The sequence below is a fragment of the Nycticebus coucang genome, chromosome 9, assembly GCF_027406575.1.
Source record: "Nycticebus coucang isolate mNycCou1 chromosome 9, mNycCou1.pri, whole genome shotgun sequence".
In the NCBI taxonomy this organism is placed as follows: Eukaryota; Metazoa; Chordata; class Mammalia; order Primates; family Lorisidae; genus Nycticebus; species Nycticebus coucang.
The window spans coordinates 84,400,891-84,417,846 of record NC_069788.1 but is presented as its reverse complement, the minus strand read 5'-3'; the positions used below and the strand labels follow the sequence as shown (position 1 = coordinate 84,417,846).

At 42.8% G+C, this 16,956-nt stretch overlaps 2 protein-coding genes and 1 pseudogene across 2 annotated transcripts in view; 1 reads left to right on the top strand and 2 right to left on the bottom strand.

Moving 5' to 3' along the window:
* SETD3 (SET domain containing 3, actin histidine methyltransferase) overlaps window positions 1-1,312 on the bottom strand; it is a 101,899-nt gene extending 100,587 nt beyond the window's left edge. The window contains exon 1 of the mRNA XM_053601128.1: window positions 1,125-1,312. The gene's annotated coding sequence lies outside the window, so the exon portion shown is untranslated. The remainder of the gene's footprint in view (window positions 1-1,124) is intronic.
* Window positions 1,313-1,774: 462 nt separating this feature from the next.
* Window positions 1,775-16,956, top strand: part of CCNK (cyclin K) — a 32,573-nt gene continuing 17,391 nt past the window's right edge. The window contains exon 1 of the mRNA XM_053601125.1: window positions 1,775-1,886. The gene's annotated coding sequence lies outside the window, so the exon portion shown is untranslated. The remainder of the gene's footprint in view (window positions 1,887-16,956) is intronic.
* LOC128594954 (uncharacterized) lies at window positions 6,348-6,466 on the bottom strand (annotated as a pseudogene).

The following is a 16,956-nucleotide window of genomic DNA, read 5'->3' as shown; positions in this document are numbered from 1 at the left end:
GCCCAGGAGTTGGAGGTTGCTGTGAGCTGTGTGAGGCCACGGCACTCTACCGAGGGCCATAAAGTGAGACTCTGTCTCTACAAAAAAAAAAAAAAAAAAAAAAAGGTTAACTCTTCGAAGGTTCTTAAAAGCAAAATTCATCTGCCAACATACTTTATTTGTGCTTTTGAAACATCGTCACTTTCACTTAGAATAGCAAAATATGATCACAGTGATTCTAACACACCAATACCTCTCCTACGACACTTACATGTCCTCCTCCCAACACCAAAATCGCTGAGGGTGAGTGAGGCCCCCACAGCGAGTGGAGCACGTCACTGATCAGCTCCTTTTCCCAGTGGAAACCAGGAAAGGCAGAGTTGCATCGCCAGTCTGGGGCCACGAAGAGGAAGAGTTTAAAACCGGAATGACTAACTCTAAAGCACTAAATTCTTCTCCCTAGTAGGGCACTGCGCGTGTGGAATACGGCCAGGGCGCGTGGGAAGAAAGATGACCTATTTCCTACGACTGTCTTTATAACTGGACAGTGACCGGAGAGAAGCAAGGACTAATGCCCAGGTACCCAGGTGGGCCACCCAAGGTTTGGAGTGGAACATAAAAACCACACAGCCTTCCCCAACCAGTGGACTGACGGGAGGAAGGAAATGAGGGCGCGACCCAGCCGCACGCACAGCCGAGCCGACGAGCGCGCAAGAGAGGGGCCCGGGCTCCATCCGACAGAGGACGCGAGGGGCCGGACACAACGAGGAGCGAGTACGGGGAGGGCGCTCCCTGCACCTGCCACTCTTCAGCCCCCGGGAGGCCCGGGAACAGAGACCGTCGGCGCCAGGTCGGGACAGGGCAGGGGCGAGTCAGAGCTCACCGCCCGGCAGGGCCGTCAGGGCCGTCAGGGCCGTCAGGGCACAAGCAGAAAGGGCCCCCGATCCCACCATGCCCTCCCCCGGGCGCACAACCGCCCCGAGGAGACCCGGGCCGAGAGTGGCCAGCAGGGACGCAGGCTGGACTTCGGCCGAGGGTCGCCGGCCGGGAAGGGGGCGGCCTCACAGCCGTAGGGGGCGGCGGTGCGAGTTTCCTCAGCAGCCCACGAGCCCCGCGCTCGCAGACAAGCTGCCGCCGGTACTCACCTGGCCGCTTCCCCTTCACGCCGCAGGAGCGACACACTCCAGCCCGGACACCACCGTCCGCCTCAACCAACCCCCAGGCGGCGGCTGCAGCAGCAGCTGAGACGGCTGCCGGACGGGAGGGGCGGGACGGCGGCCTGAGACGGCCCCGCGCGGCAGCCCAACCCGGCTCCTCCCGCCCTCCGGACCCCGCCCCCGGGCCTCCTCCGCCGTCGCTCATTGGCCCGCGCCTCAGACGCATGGGCGCGGCCCCGCCCCACCACCCCTCCACGGTTCCGCACGGGGTCCTCCCCAGCCAGTGGGCTGGCAGCTTCCCGGAGCGAGAGCCATCGGTTCAGCTGCCTCCAGCCCCGTGGCAACGATTGGTGGGATTTCTCCCACGCCGGAGCTCTGACTGGACGGCATGTGAGCCAGGCCCCGCCCCCACGTCCAAGTTCCGTTAGCAGGTTCGGTTGCTCCAGAATTCTCTTTCCCCCTGAGGGGCGGGACCGATGGGTCGGGCCTTGAGCTTAAGCTAGCTCCTCCTCTTGCACGCAGTAGACACTGACCCGCAGGGTGGGCGAGGAGGAGATCGGCGGCTCGTTCTGCTCTTCAGAGCTTTACTTTCTTCTGATTGGCTGACAGGTATCCTACTCTCATCGCCCCGCCAGTAGCTAGTTTTTCGTCTGAGGCGCAGCGTGATGACGTAGTCCCCCGACATTCCACATTCAAGATGGCCGCAGTCGGGAAGGAGAGACGTTGCTAAGGGGCTTGCTTGAGGCGAGGGTGAGTGACCGACCCACTGTGGGCAGCGCCGCCTGTCTCCCGCGTTCCTGGAAGTTGGAGTGGGGTATAGTCAGGTGCCGTCATCCTCTGGCAGAGTCGCTTTTCCCGGATTCCGTATTCATCCACTAACCCCCAGTGCACATTGAAGTTAGCGGGCGATGCGGGGTTGTGGGGCGGGCTTGGAAAGAGGGTCTGAGGAGCAGGAGCCGGACAGCGAAGGCAGGCAGATCCTAGAACTGGTTGTGGCTCTTGCGGGGGAGGGGGTGGTTAGAGTTCGGGAACTTTACAGCAGGTGCTGAAAGAGTCTTCCACAGCGCGCCCATCCTCATAGCCACAGACTACCCACATGTTCCCAACCTTGGTTAGGCCGGAAACTTTGGAGATTATTCCGTATCTGGTGTATTCGGACTTTGAAGAGCCAAGTTAACGGGTGTAACTAGGAATGCGGAAAGGCCACTTCAGCGATTAGATTGGTTCTTGCCAAGATTTTGTCCTTACCGACCCTCTGCTGGGTGGTTGATTTGGTTTCTTACTAGAGGAATTGTTTAGAAAGTCAGGACATAAGTCTAGATCTAGAAGTTATTTAAATGCTCTTAACTGTTATCTGCACGAAATATGCTCGGTAACACTCCCTAAATTTGGATTGCCAGTTAAACGGAGCTTCCACTATGTCATCTTATGTTAGGAACAACTTCAAAGAATGTTTCTTAAGGGTGGTCTTTTGTGTTTTTATGGCAAACGTGGTAGTGTTTGTGTATGGCGATCTAAATCGTTCTTCACGGCTGTCTAGCACAATGCCTTACAATTGTAGGTATCCATGAAAGGTTTGCGTTAGTGATGTTGTTATTAGAGTGAAAGCGCTGAGTTTTCAATCCCCAGCACCTAGAAACTACCTGTTGTTTTTAGTAAGCTGTTTATATTGCTGAATGGAAAAATGAACGGCAGTGGTAGTAGTACTGATAGACATTTTGATTACAGTCGTTAATATTCTTTGATTACAAACGTTAATATCCTTATCAAGTAATCTTAACGATAAATATAATAATCAAGGATTGTTATATTCTTTTCAGAGTGACTACCATTGGCCTCTAATTTTAGGGTTTCCACCTTTTGTCTCTTTTTTATTACATTATGATGAGTTATCCAAACATATTAGTTGATTCTTGTTCAAATCATGTTTAACATCTGTTCCATTTTGAAAATGTAGTTTATACGAACAATAAAGCATCCTAGTTAATGAGGGTCTTAAATTTTAAGTGCTATTTCTAAAACTGAATGTGATAAAGAAAAAAATGGTATTAGTTTTGTCCTGTAAAATGAGCTAGTTCAATTCAGATTATGTTTGAAAGCATAGAATTGGCTGAGTGTCTAAAAGGGAGGAAAATGTTTTCTGCTTATTTTTTCTAAAATACATAAGGATAAACAAAACCAAAAAGAATTAAATACAAGGTAATTGAGGAGATTATAAAGATTATCCAATTGGGTTCAATCTAACTTATATTTTCAAGCTCAGACAAATTATATAGCAGAGCAATTATGGATAAGATTAAAAACTCATTGCTCATAGGTTTTGAGGAATCCTGAAAGTACATTTAATAGTAGAAGATTAGAGTCTGGTAAATGTCTCAGTTTTCACAACAAAGAACTGGATGGTTCTGGAATGTTAGAAACTGTTAATAATCTGTTTTACAATTTTGTTAAGAGAGCAAAAAGAATTCGTGAGTACTTGAAGAAGACAACTGATAACCCTTAAACCTGCAGAACTTCAATAAGAAAAATCCAGGGATACAAATCATACTTGCTTTTGTTATAAGTTTACTGGATCAATAGTGAATGGAGGCTTGCTGGCCCTAAGGTCCATTTAGTTTTCCTTAAGACACTCAGCATAACCTCCCTTTCTATCCCAAGAGGCACAAGAGATAAATATACATTGGATAAGGTATAGTTAGATGGATTTATATCCATCAAATTACCAAACCCAAAATGTTGAGTAATGGAATGATGTTACCTGGAGAGCAATGAGGGGTTCTGGTCTTGCCATTACTCTAGTTAGTATTTTTTTAATTAACAAATATGTAAGAAGCATACTTCTCAAGTTAATAAATACACTCAAACTGTATAGTGATAGTCAGCATGTTATATAATACTTGAAAAGTTCTTAAATGCTAAAATAATAGGCCACAACTGACAAAATATAAATTTACTAGGGGTGATTAAATTACAAGAACTCAGTTGTAAGTGCTTGAGATGAGGAAGACTGGCTTAACAAAAGTGGTTCTAGGATATAATGTTCCGTTTACAGAAACAAAGTCTGCATTGAGGGAAGACAGTACTTATTCTAAAGTAAAATAGATTGTGGGTCTGCCATTTGCTTAGCTGTCTGAATTAGGCAAGTTGTTTCATGTCTCTGGCTGTACTTTCTCAGTGATAAATTGTGAGGATAAGAAAACATACCTGGGCAGCGCCTGTGGCTCAGTGAGTAGGGCGCCGGCCCCATATGCCGAGGGTGGTGGGTTCAAACCCTAGCCCTGGCCAAACTGCAACAGAAAAATAGCCGGGTGTTGTGGCGGGCACCTGTAGTCCCAGCTGCTCTGGAGGCTGAGGCAGGAGAATCGCGTAAGCCCAAGAGTTAGAGGTTGCTGTGAGCCGTGTGACGCCACAGCACTCTACCCGAGGGTGGTACCGTGAGACTCTGTCTCTACAAAAAAAAAAAAAAAGAAAGAAAACATACCTGGCAGGGACACTGCAACTCAGTGGACACACAATATGTTGCTGAGTGTTGCTCCCTCCCCCCATGTACTATGCAGATTGTATAAAAAGTATTTTTTTCCCATTGTGATTGCTAATATTGGGGGAAAACTTGAAACACTAAAAACCATGTTGAGGAATAATGATTAGATTTGTAGACCCTGAAGAGAAAGGAATGCAAAAATTGTCTTAGGTGTTTGAAAGGCAATCAATAGATAAGGGAAATACATTTTCAAGGCTTAGGGAGCTAGGTGGAAGTTACAGAGAGTTGCTAAAAGGTAGATTTCATTCATTCATTGTTTTGTGCCATATGTGTAGCAGATGTAGGAGATAAACAGGAACAGATAAAAATCAATACAAGATTAATATAGAAATTATGTGAATACCAATTATTAATCCCCAGCAATGCCATAGGCTGTTTTGTAAACTAATAAGATCTCATTCATGAAAGTGACCAAATACTACTGTTATTAAGAGGGAATTTCTGTACTAGGTGAAAGAATTGAGTAATGATTTCTTTCAACAGTATTTCTTTACTGTTTCCATAATTCTAAATGTTGAAAATGCACTTAATCTTTCATCATGTAAAATGATACACTTAAAATGCATTGCTGAAATATCTTTACATGCTGTTTATTTGTGGAGAGAGATTTTCATTTTGTAGTGCTCATAAATCTCAGTCATTTTCACAGTAATCACAAGCTGCTAATGAGAAAATTTATACTTTAGGGTCTTCTGAAAAAAATTAAAAAGTAATAGTGAACATGGGTATGGCACTGAGACAAGAACTTTTTCAGGGAGATATGTGATTTAGAGCAGCAATCTCAACCTTTTTGGCATCAGGGACTAGTTTCATGGAAGACAGTTTTTCCCCAGGCGGGATAGAGGAGAGGATGGTTTGGGGATGATTCGAGCACGTTACAGCTCCACTTAGACCATCAGGCATTAGATTGTCATAAGGAGTGCACAGCCTAGATCCATCACGTGTGCATTTACAGTAGGGTTTCTACTCCTATGAAAATCTATTGTCTTGAGGCTGGTGAATTGCCTGAGCTCATGGTTCAAGACCAGCCTGAACCAGAGCGAGACCCCGCCTCTAAAAACAGTTGGGTGTTGTGGCTGGCGCCTGTAGTCCCAGCTACTTGGGAGGCTGAAACAAGAGACTCACTTGAGCCCAAATGTTTTAAGATTGCTGTGAGCTGTGACGCCATAGCACTCAACCGAGAGTGAGACTCTGTCTCCAACAACAACAACAAAAAAAATCTAGCTATAAATACAAATGAAGCTTCACTCACTCAACCACTGCTCTTCCTGCTTTTCTGCACCAGGCAATGGACTGGTCTATAGCCCAGCGTTTAGGGACTGCAGATTTGGAGAACTATTTCTATTCTGTTTTCATTTTGTTTTATATATTGTTCATTCTGCAACAGACTCTAAAGGGATCAGGATTATTAGAATGGAGTTTGGATCAAGGTAAACAGATTGAATATTTTTGTGATTTATCTATTTGTAGACTGTTTTTAGGGAACAAGGTCTCATTCTGTGATGCAGGTGTGAACTCCTGGCCTGAAGAGTTTGTGCACCACCATGCCCAGCTAATTTCTTTTTTCTTTTTAAGAGATGGGGGTCTCACTATGTTGCCTGCCTGGTCTTGAACTCCTGGCCTCAAGCGATCCTCCCACCTCAGCTTTTTTTTTTTTTTTTTTTTTTTTAAGTCTACAGCACCCGGTATTCCCAGGCAGTCTCCCATCCAAGTACTAAACAAGCCTGACCCTGCTTAGCTTCTGAGATCAAACAAGATCGGGTGCATTTAGGGTGGTATGGCCGTAGACCCACCTCAGCTTTTTAAAGTTCTCTGGGATTACAGGGAACTTTAAGTTTACAGGGAACTTTACAGGCATGAACCAGTGTGACCACCCTGGACATTCTGATTTTTTCTCTACTGGATTATTCCTAACACTTTTTTCCACTTATGCCCCTTTCCTCTCAGCAGAAGTCTTGACACTCAACTTTCTTGAGAAAATGGAGATACTCTGAAATTTTTATGAGTTACTTTCTCCCCCATCAAAAGATGTGTGTGCACACATGAACATATATGGTGCTCTAAAGTGCATCCATGTTTTTGGCCCAAACTTTCAGGAAAATGCCCCTTGAGAAACTGGCTCGCTCTCAGGTAGGAGAGACACATCTCAAGGGGGCCAACACTCCCCTGGGAAACGTGCAGATTGCACTGCCCTCCTGCAGCCACCTGCTCTGTGAAGGCTGTTCCTTCCCTTTCTTCCAGGAGCCCTTCCTTCCCTGCCACATTAGGGGCCATGGCTGAAATGGCCATGCACATGGCAAGTGAGATAGGAGCTTCTGAGGCCACTCTGCCTGTGGGCAGCCAGACAGATCCCTGGGGCCTATGTGAGGCTCCTAGTGCCCTCCATGCAGCCAGCCTTCAGCCTTTACCCCGCACAGCCACAGCCCACTTTGCCAGCCCTGCCACAGCCCCCTCCTTCCCCTGATTGTGGCAAACAGAGGCCACTCCAGCCCCACTCCCATCAAACTCTAGGTTATCTCAGACTGGCACCCTGCAGGCCCGGTTGAGAGGGTATGGCAGCCCCAGGCGACCTATTGGGCTCCCCTGCTCACCAGTTGCACTACCCGTGTATAATGCACATCCTATTTTTCCCTCAAAAATTTGGGCAAATTACAGTGTGTATGTATGTTGTATGTATGTGGGGGCAGGATCTCACTCTATCGCCTAGACGGGTGTAGTGACAGGATCATAGCTCACTGCAACCTCAAACTTATGGGCTTGAGTGATCCCACTGCCTCCCAAAGTGCACCCAGCAAAAAGCCTTTTTTTTTTTTTTTTTTTTTAGCGTCTTTCTCAAACTTTTCCTTTCTTCTCAGAAAAGAAATTCTTTTTCTAGGGTTAACTTTTGTACTATGCTTTTTATTATCTCTTGGCCAATTAACTCCTTCTCAGTGGCTTATTCCTACTCTAGTGATTCGTTTATTGTGGCTGCAAACATTTTTCATTCTTCTTCATGCTAAAAAAAAAAAAAAAAAATAGGTAGCAAAACCTATCCTCTGCCATCCATGCTGTCATTCTCTTTGAGCAACAGATGCCTCAAAAGAATAACCTGTTTCATATCCCCCTTCATTCCTTTATCACCCTTTAAGTTTTTCTTTCTCTCCCACTGTACTTCTTAAAGTGTAGTCTTATTTATATGTGTATTTGCTTTACTGAGATATAATTCATATACCATACAAATCACACATTTAAAGTATACAAGTCGTAGTTTTTAGTATTTTCAGAGTGTGCAACCATCACCACAGTCCATTTCAGTGTCTCTAATAAACAACTAATAACTGTTTCAAGTCACCTTTCCTTAATAATACTTGTCCTTTAATTTTCCTTCAGCATTTGTCACAATTGACCACCACATCTAGTTTAAAGCTGAAATATCCCTTGGTTTCTTATGCAGTTTAAGGATGCAAATTCCCCTACCTCTTTGGCCATTCCTTCCCTTTCTCTCCTTTAATGATCTTCCTGTGTGCTACAAGCTCGTCAGAGTTCTGTCCCCAGACCCCTCCTTTTTTCACTCTCCCTCCCCGAGTCTGGTACCATGTCTTAATAGTTGTCACCCCTAATTAGATGAACTACAGTTAGCTATGTTCTTTCCAGATTTCAACAGGCCTGTTTATCTGTCTGATTATATTTCTACACATGTATTTTGTAAATACTTCAAAGCTAAAATTTATATGTAGTAGAATCAAAATCTTTTCCTCTCCTACCCCATTAAAACCAGCTCTTTCACCCTTGTTCCTTCTTTCGTGTTCTGTTTTCTCACTCTCCCCCCCCCCCTTCTTCTGAAACGTTTGTTCTTACAATATGCACTGCTTGCCTCCTGCTTAACTACTAGAGCTAACAAGCGAACTTGGCAGCATGTGAGCCTAGGGGGTGTGTCATTTCTATCTAAAAATAAAAAAAAAACTCTTCTTCATTCACGTCTACACAACTATCTACGACAGTATATGTGTGTGGGATTATATATATATTTATTTATTTATTGGCGATACACTCACTCCACCTTCACTGGGAAGAGCGGTGTGGCGCCATCACAAGTCACAGCAAACTCGAATTCTTGAGCTCCAGAGATGCTTTTGCTTCAGACTCCCGAACAGCTGGGACTATGGTGGGGAGGGGGGCGGTCTCCGGTCTCCACCGGCCTCGGCCTCCCAGAATGCTAGCATTACAGTGGAGATCAACCGCTCGCGACCCCGTAACTTCTTTCTGTGAGTATGGCGCTGTTCCGCGGAGAACAGATCCGTCCTGGCAAAGCCCAGTGGGGAGGCGGTGCGGGGAAGGGCGGGGACAGATCCTAGGAGTTCTTCCCTTCAACCTTGGCTCGGGTCAGGTCAGTTCAGGTCAGGTCAGGTCAGCGCCTGAGTATTTGGCTACTTACCTCTCCTGTAAAACGGAACAGATCAGAAATAAAGGTCAAAAACTTAACTGAGGACTGAAGTTTTTTTCTGGACTGGAAAGCGGGGGTGTGGGGAGAGGAAGGGTTTCTGTTCCAGGAACTGTGCTACGTGACTATTTACTTCTTTATTTGATTGATTTTAATATTTTTTTTAATTTATTTGATTTTTTTTTTTTTTTTTTTGGTGAGGCAGACTCTCACTATGTCACCCTCCGTAGATTGCCATGGTGTGGTGTCACAGCTCACAGCAACCTCCAACTCTTGGGCATTAATGATTCTCTGGCCTCAGCCTCCCAAGTACCTGGGACTACAGGAGCCCGCCACGACGCCGGGCTATTTTTGCTTTGTTGCAGTTGTCATTGTTGTTTAGCTTGCCCGGCAGGGCTCGAATCCGCTAGCCTCCTTGGTGGATGTGGTTGGTGCCTTAACCACTGTGCTATGCACCACCACCACCACCCCACCCCAACCTATTTATTTATTTATTTAATATTTTTCTTCTTCTGCAGTTTTTGACTGGAGCCAGGTTTGAACCCGCCACCTCCCGTATATGGGGCTGGTGCCCTACTCCTCTGAGCCACAGGCACTGAACTACTTTTACTCTTTGATTTTCCTTCCTTCCTTACTTCCTTCCTTCCTTTATTATTTTCTATTTTTTTATTTTTTACTAATTTATTTTTTTTTGAGACAGAGTCTCAAGCTGTCGCCCTGGGTATCGTGCCGTGGTGCCACAGCTCACAGCAACTTCAAACTCTTGGGCTTAAGCGATTCTCTTGCTTCAGCCTCCCAAGTACCCGGGGCTACAGAGGCCTGCTACAACTTCTGGCTATTTGGGGGTTGTCCTTGTTGTTTGGCAGGCCGGGGCTGGTTACGAGCCCGCCAGCTCCGGTGTAGGTGGCTGGCGCCCTACTTGCTTCAGCTACAAGTGTGGAGCCTATTATTTCTTTATTTATTTTCCTTTTCTTACAGTTCTTGGCCGGGGCTGGGTTTGAACCCGCCACCTATGGCATATGGGGCCGGCGCCCTACTCCTTTGAGCCACAGGTGCCACCCCCTATATAAAAAAAAAAAAAAAAAAACAGCTCTTTCTTGTATCTGCTCCATTTTTCTTTTTAGTATTGCCGTTCTCTGTCAGTCAAGCTTGAAAACATCTTTGCCATTCTTTGCTTTACAGCTAATTATGACATTCCCTCTTTTTCTCACTGCCACTGTGTGGGGACAGATCTGTATTAGGCATTACTTAAACTGCTAGGAGAGTCTCCTAACTGGTCTTTTTGCATCCTTTAACAGCCCCTACCAAAGTACTATTCCTTTAACCATGCTTTATTATTTTTCATGCCATTTACTATTCCCTGACAAATATTTACATATTTTTTTCTCATTGCCTCTCCCTCTAAATGTAAGGATCTGGTAGGCCAAAGACCTTGTCCTGTCTTATTCCCTGCTGTGCCACTAAGGCCTGGGTCATAGTAAATGCTTACCAAATATTTGAATGAAAAAGTATATAGAGAACTGTTAGGTTAACGTTATCTTAAAGTAGTGATTTCCAACTAGTGTACTATTAATTAATTACTAATATGCTAAGATATTGATTCTCTCCACCAACTGGCCAGTTGCCTTCTATCCTGCTAAAATGTACATAAATGTTTTATATTTGTTAATAACCAAGAACCAGAAACATCTCATGTCCATACATTAGAGTGGATAGATAAATTGTATTCTATTCATAGAATAAAACACTATACAGCAGGCTTGGTGCCCGTAGCTCAGTGGTTAGGGCGCCAGCCACATACATGAGGGCTGGCGAGTGCCGGGGCCTGCTAAAACAACAATGACAACTACAAGGAAAAAATAGGTGGGCATTGTGGCAGGTGCCAGTAGTCCCAGCTACTTGGAAGGCTGAGGCAGGAGAATTGCTTAAGCCCAAGAGTTTGAGGTTATTGTGAGCTGTGACACCACGGCACTCTACCAAGGGTGACACAGTGAGACTCAGTCTCAAAAAAAAATAAAACTATACAGCAAACTTTCTTAACTTTGGCACTGTTGACATGTTGAATGAGATAATTTATTGTGGGAGATTATTCTGTGCGTTACAGCTGTAACGATAACTAACATGCTTGGACTCTATCCACCAGATGCCAATAGCAGCAGCCCCCCAGTTATGATAACCAAAAATGTCTCAAGACATTGCCAAATGTCCCCCCGGGTGGGGAGCAAAATTGCCCCTGGTTGAGTACTGCTGCTGTGTGCCAGCAAGAATAAACAAATTCTATTTTATGCAACACCAGAGATGAATCTCAAAAACAAACAGTATTGAGTAGAAGAAGCCCAAAGAACTTCACTGCATCAATGTACAGAGTCCTTCAAACCAGGCAAAACTCATGATGGAGATAGAAGTCAGGGTATTAGTTCTCTTTAGGGGGATAGTACTCATTAGGAAAGGAATGAAGAGAGCTTCTGGGATGTTGGCAATAGCCTATTTCATAACTGAATAGTTTTACACAGGTGTGTTTACTTGGTGAAAATTAATCAACCACACACCTATAATTAGTGCACTCTTCTTTTTGTATGCTGTAACTCAGTTAAAAATGCCTGAATTTATAAAATCACTACCCACACATAAGTAAATATTCCTTGGCTATTAGGGAATTCTGGCCTAGAAGGGGATAAGGCTATAAGGAGCCCTCCTGGTATCCTAAGCAGTCCTATCTGATTGCTTTCTCATCTTTTTGTTACATGAAGGAAAAAATACAAAGACTACTCGTTTACCTATGGTCTAGATTAGACACACGTTAATATTTTGCCATATGATTGTGTTTTACCTAAGCCATTTAAAAGTAGGTTGCAGGCATCATGACGCTTCACCTGAAATACTTCAGCCTGCATCTGCTGAGAATAGTCATTCTCCAAAGTAATTACGGAATCATTATTACTTGTAAGAAAACTAACAAACAGTAATTCTCTAATATCCTCTAATATATACAGTCCATATTTAACATTTCCCTAATTATTTGAAATTTCTTTTATAGCTTTAACAAAAAACACAATCTAATCAAGGTTCACACATTGCAATTGGTTGTTAGGGCTCTCTAGCTTTTTCAAATAGGGGACAGTCTCCCATCTTTTCATGTTTTCATACATTGACTTTTTGAAGAGAGGTCACTTGTAGAGTGTCCCACCTTCTGGATGTAACTAATAGTTTCTTTGTTGTCCCATTTAACTTGTTCTTCTACCCCCAGTAGTTATTGTAAACTGGAAATTAGATCTAAAAGCTTACTTTTGGAGAACAGAGTACTACCTAAGTAAGTTATATTTATTTCACATTGCTTCCCATCAGAAGGCATGTAATGGCAGGTTTTCACCCTATTATAGTGATACCCAATTTGAGTGTTTTGTAAAGATAAAAATCCTTTTTAGAAAACAATGGTTATTAACCAGTGCTAGCAAAGTAAATTTATTCTTTATGTATATTGATATTATTATACTATGGACTCATGGATTTTGGATTGTTTATTCATCAGCCACAGTCTTTTTTCTTTCTACTCTTCAAATTACCCTGACTTTGTGCCATGGGCATTCATCATACTGATTCCTATGTCTTCTGATAAGCCTTGGCTCATCTGGGTACATCCCAGGCAGGTCCCAAACCCAGAATAGAAAGAAGCCTGCTTCCTTTATAGGGTAATGGTATTGAAAAACTAACATTTGGTACTAGGCATGTCCTTTATAGGGATGTCATTGCTTCTTGGTACTTGAATCTGACAGAGCTGGGATATACAGTAGAACCTCCATAGTTAATCACCTCCCTAAACTGACCACCTTAAATTGAGCTCATTTTCATAGACCAGACATGCACCACATGTACTTATCAGTACAGTATGCCTAGTTCCTTATGTTGACCACCCCCATATATTAACCAGTTTGTTATAGTCCCTTGAGTGGTCAACTTGCAGAAGTTCTACTGTATATTCATCTGTGTATGTTTTTAACTGTGATTTAAGTTGATGTTTCTATTTTATTTATTTATTTTTTTACACTATGTCTCCCTCAGTAGAGTGCTATGGCATCACAGCTCACAGCAACCTCAAATTCTTGGGCTTAAGCAATTCTCTTGCCTCAACCTCCTAAGTAGCTGGGACTACAGGCACCTGCCAAAACGCCCGGTTATTTTTTTGTGGCAGTTGTCATTGTTGTTTAGCAGGCCCAGGCTGGGTTCAAACCTGCCAGCTTGGGTGTATGTGGCCAGCACCCTAACCACTGTGCTACAGGCCCCAAGCCAAGTTGATGTTTTTAACATTTGCTCTTGTGCATATATGTATTAGTTTCCTTTGCACTGGAAATCTTGATTCCTAACAATGCTAACATATTTACATATTGGTTTTATCCTGCAATATACAAAAAAAGAGGCTGCGGATCATTTGAGCACAGGAGTTTGAGATTGCAGTGAGCTGTGATTATGCCACTGTGCACTACCTGGGGTGATGGAATGAGACTGTCTCCAAAAGAAAAAGTGAGGTTTAAGATTTCTTTGCAGTTCTTTTTGTCCTTAGAATATATAACAAGATCAGAAGTTACTTAAAATAGTTTTCTGCTTGGTTATTTTGCCCAATGGGTTTATTCTGAGTTTAGGAGTTGCTTTTATTTTTAGTTAAAGTCATGATTATGTTAACTATTTACGTGATTCAGAAGTTAAAAGTTACAAAAGGACTTAGGAGCCAACTTGAAAGAGCGGGTACCCAGTGGCCACAAAAGAAATTGAACAACAAAAGAAATGATAGTATTGGATTATAACCCAAAGAATAAGAACCTGTAAGACTATATTAGAAGAAATAATTGAATAAGTGAACAAGAAGAAACAAGTCTTTAACAAGTAATAATAATTCCAAATAATAAATGTTGACAGACTGAAGGCAATAGAAAGATAGAAAGTCACCATTAGAGCACCATAATAATTGTTGCAGGCAAGATCCTCAGATGAATGTTAAAGTTAGTGGATGAAAGTTTCAGGAGAAACAGGTGTTTGCACAGTATTTTGCATTGTCAGATATTTCCCCCAAAATATTTACTTATTACTGTGATGATTTTAACATGTGCCCACAAATTCTTCGATACTTCTCCCTCCAAAAAGTGGGGCTTAATTCCTTTGCTCTTGAGTGTAGGCTGGACGTTGTGATTTTCTTCTATGGAATAGAAAATGGAAAGGGGAAAATAGTAACTTAAAGTGAGAAACCTGGCAGACCACATCTTAAGCAAGAGATGACGGTGAGCATCAGCAGGAATAAGGTTGTTCTGGCATCACCTGCCCTCTGGTACGTGTACTTAATAATGCTGTAGGAAAGTTAATTTCTTACTTTTGATAAATGTACCAAGGTTATAAAAGATGTTCATTAGGGGAAGCTGAGTGAAGGATATTGATGAAAACTTTTGTACTTTGTTTACAACTTTTCTGTAAATGTATAATTATCTTAAAATAACAAAAAATTTCTACAAACTCAAAGGTATATAAAAAGATACATACTCAGTGAAGCCTTATTCCCATCCCTGTCCTTTCTATTCTGTTCTTCCCCATTCCCTATTGGTAATAATTTTTTTAATGGTTTTTATTTTTGTTTTTTAACCAGAGACGTCTATTCTTTCCCCTTCTTTCTTACATACATGCTAACATACCTTGTGTATATTTTCCTATACCTTGCTTCCTGGAGATCTCTCCATCCAGCACTTAATAACAGTTATATGCCAAGAACTGACCCCACTGCTAATTTATTTTCATATGTTCATTTGTCCACCTTAACCAAGTGTGTGAAAACCACTTCTGTGGGGTCCGTTCCTGACACACACACCCTTGGTATGTGAACTGTTTTGAAAATTTAAGCTGGGTGATATGCTATTGTGTTCATGTACCTTATTCCTTTCAATGGATAGATAATAGAATTGTTTACAGTTTTTGCCATTATAAATAATACTGCCGTGAATAATTCTTGTATATATGTTGTTTCATGATTGTGACAGTGTTTTCAGAGTAGATTCCTAGCAGTAGAATTGCTAGGTTAAAGAGCAAGTGCATGTGTCATTTTGTTAGATATTGCCAACTTGCCCTCTGTGACAATTGTACCAATTTGTACTTCCACCAGCAACATATGAATGAAATTACCTGCTTCTCCTTGGCTTTGCCAACAGAGTACATTGTCAAGCCTTTGGATTTTTCCCAATTTAATAGGTAATAAATATGCAGTAGAACAAGTTAACCAACCAAGGGACTATAACCAGTCAACATATGGAGTTGGTCAACGTAGGAGCTAAGCCTACTGTGCTGGTACGTGTAGTGCCTATCTGCTGTTTAAAATTCGATTAGCTTAAGGAGGTGGTCAACTATGGAAATTCTACTGAATTTCAGTATGGGTGAACTGGTTATATTTTCTAAGGCTTTAATTAACTGGTCTCTCCCCCCTCAACATTACCCAATTTATTCAATCACACCCAAAAATGTAATGTATTAGTTCAAGTCCATTGCTTTTCTCCAGGTATTTAATTCATCCTCTTGAAAGGAAGATCTGGAATCTTTTTAAAGCTACCAGGTGCCAAAGAGGTGAAAACTTAGCACTGTCATGTCACTTTCCCCACCAAAAATGAGACAGGCTTCTTACAGAAAAAGTTAGGCTTCCTGATGAACTAATGGGGGCCCTGGCTACAGAACTGCTTTGCTCCTGGTTTGGTTTGGTTTGGTTTACATGACAAACCTGGTTCCACCCACCTCTTTTGGAACCTTTTTGCTGCCCTATTGAAAATTTCTATTGTCTCTGATCCAGTTTACAAAACAACTTACATATTACAATTGACTCAGATGAGATACTCTTTTTTTTTTTTTTTGCAGTTTTTTAGCCTGGGTTTGTTTTGAACCTGCCACCTCCAGCATATGGGGCCGACACCCTACTCCTTTGAGCCACAGGCCCCGCACCTTTGTTTTTTCTTTTCTTTTCTCAACATGGAGCTTTTAGAGAATCTCTTTATTCTGAATGAGAGAAAGAGGATGAGAAAGGAAGAACGAAAAAGAACTTCCCTCACACACTGCCTCTTTCTACTTACTCTCCCAAATCACTACACCCACACCTGGTTTATATTGTTAAATTCAGTTACTTGTGTGGATGTGAATTAACCTAATCCTATGGCTTTTCCTTTTTTTTTTTTTTTTTTTTGTAGAGACAGAGTTTCACTTTATCACCCTCGGTAGAGTGCCATGGCATCACACAGCTCATAGCAACCTCCAACTCCTGGGCTTAGGCGATTCTCCTGCCTCAGCCTCCCAAGTAGCTGGGACTACAGGCGCCCGCCACAACGCCCGTCTATTTTTTTTGTTGTTGCAGTTTGGCCGGGGCCGGGTTTGAACCCGCCACCCTCGGTATATGGGGCCAGTGCCCTGCTCACTGAGCTACAGGCGCCGCCCCCTATGGCTTTTCTAAAGAAAGTGCATAAGTGGAAATCAAGTAAACTAAAAAAAAAAAAACAAACAAAATGGAAAATGTGGGTGCTAGATGGAAGAGATGGATAAGTTTGTAGCAAAAAATCTTTGTAGAAAATAAAGACAGGTCCATGTTTTATTTAAGAAAGGAATCTAGACTGGCATTAGAGATATGTGTCTGGTGAAGAAAAGCAGAAGAGAATTAAGATGTTTCTTCCAAAATCTTATCAAACAGGTTTAATCCTTTAGAAAAAGAGTGGGAAGAAATGTTCCTCCTTTAAACTACCGTGAAATTGGGATTTTTTTAGTACTGGGATCACCTTATGGTATATGATAATTTGGCTTTGGAAGTTAGCGTGGGCTTCTAACTGGCAAGTCTAATGTAGTTTTTCTAG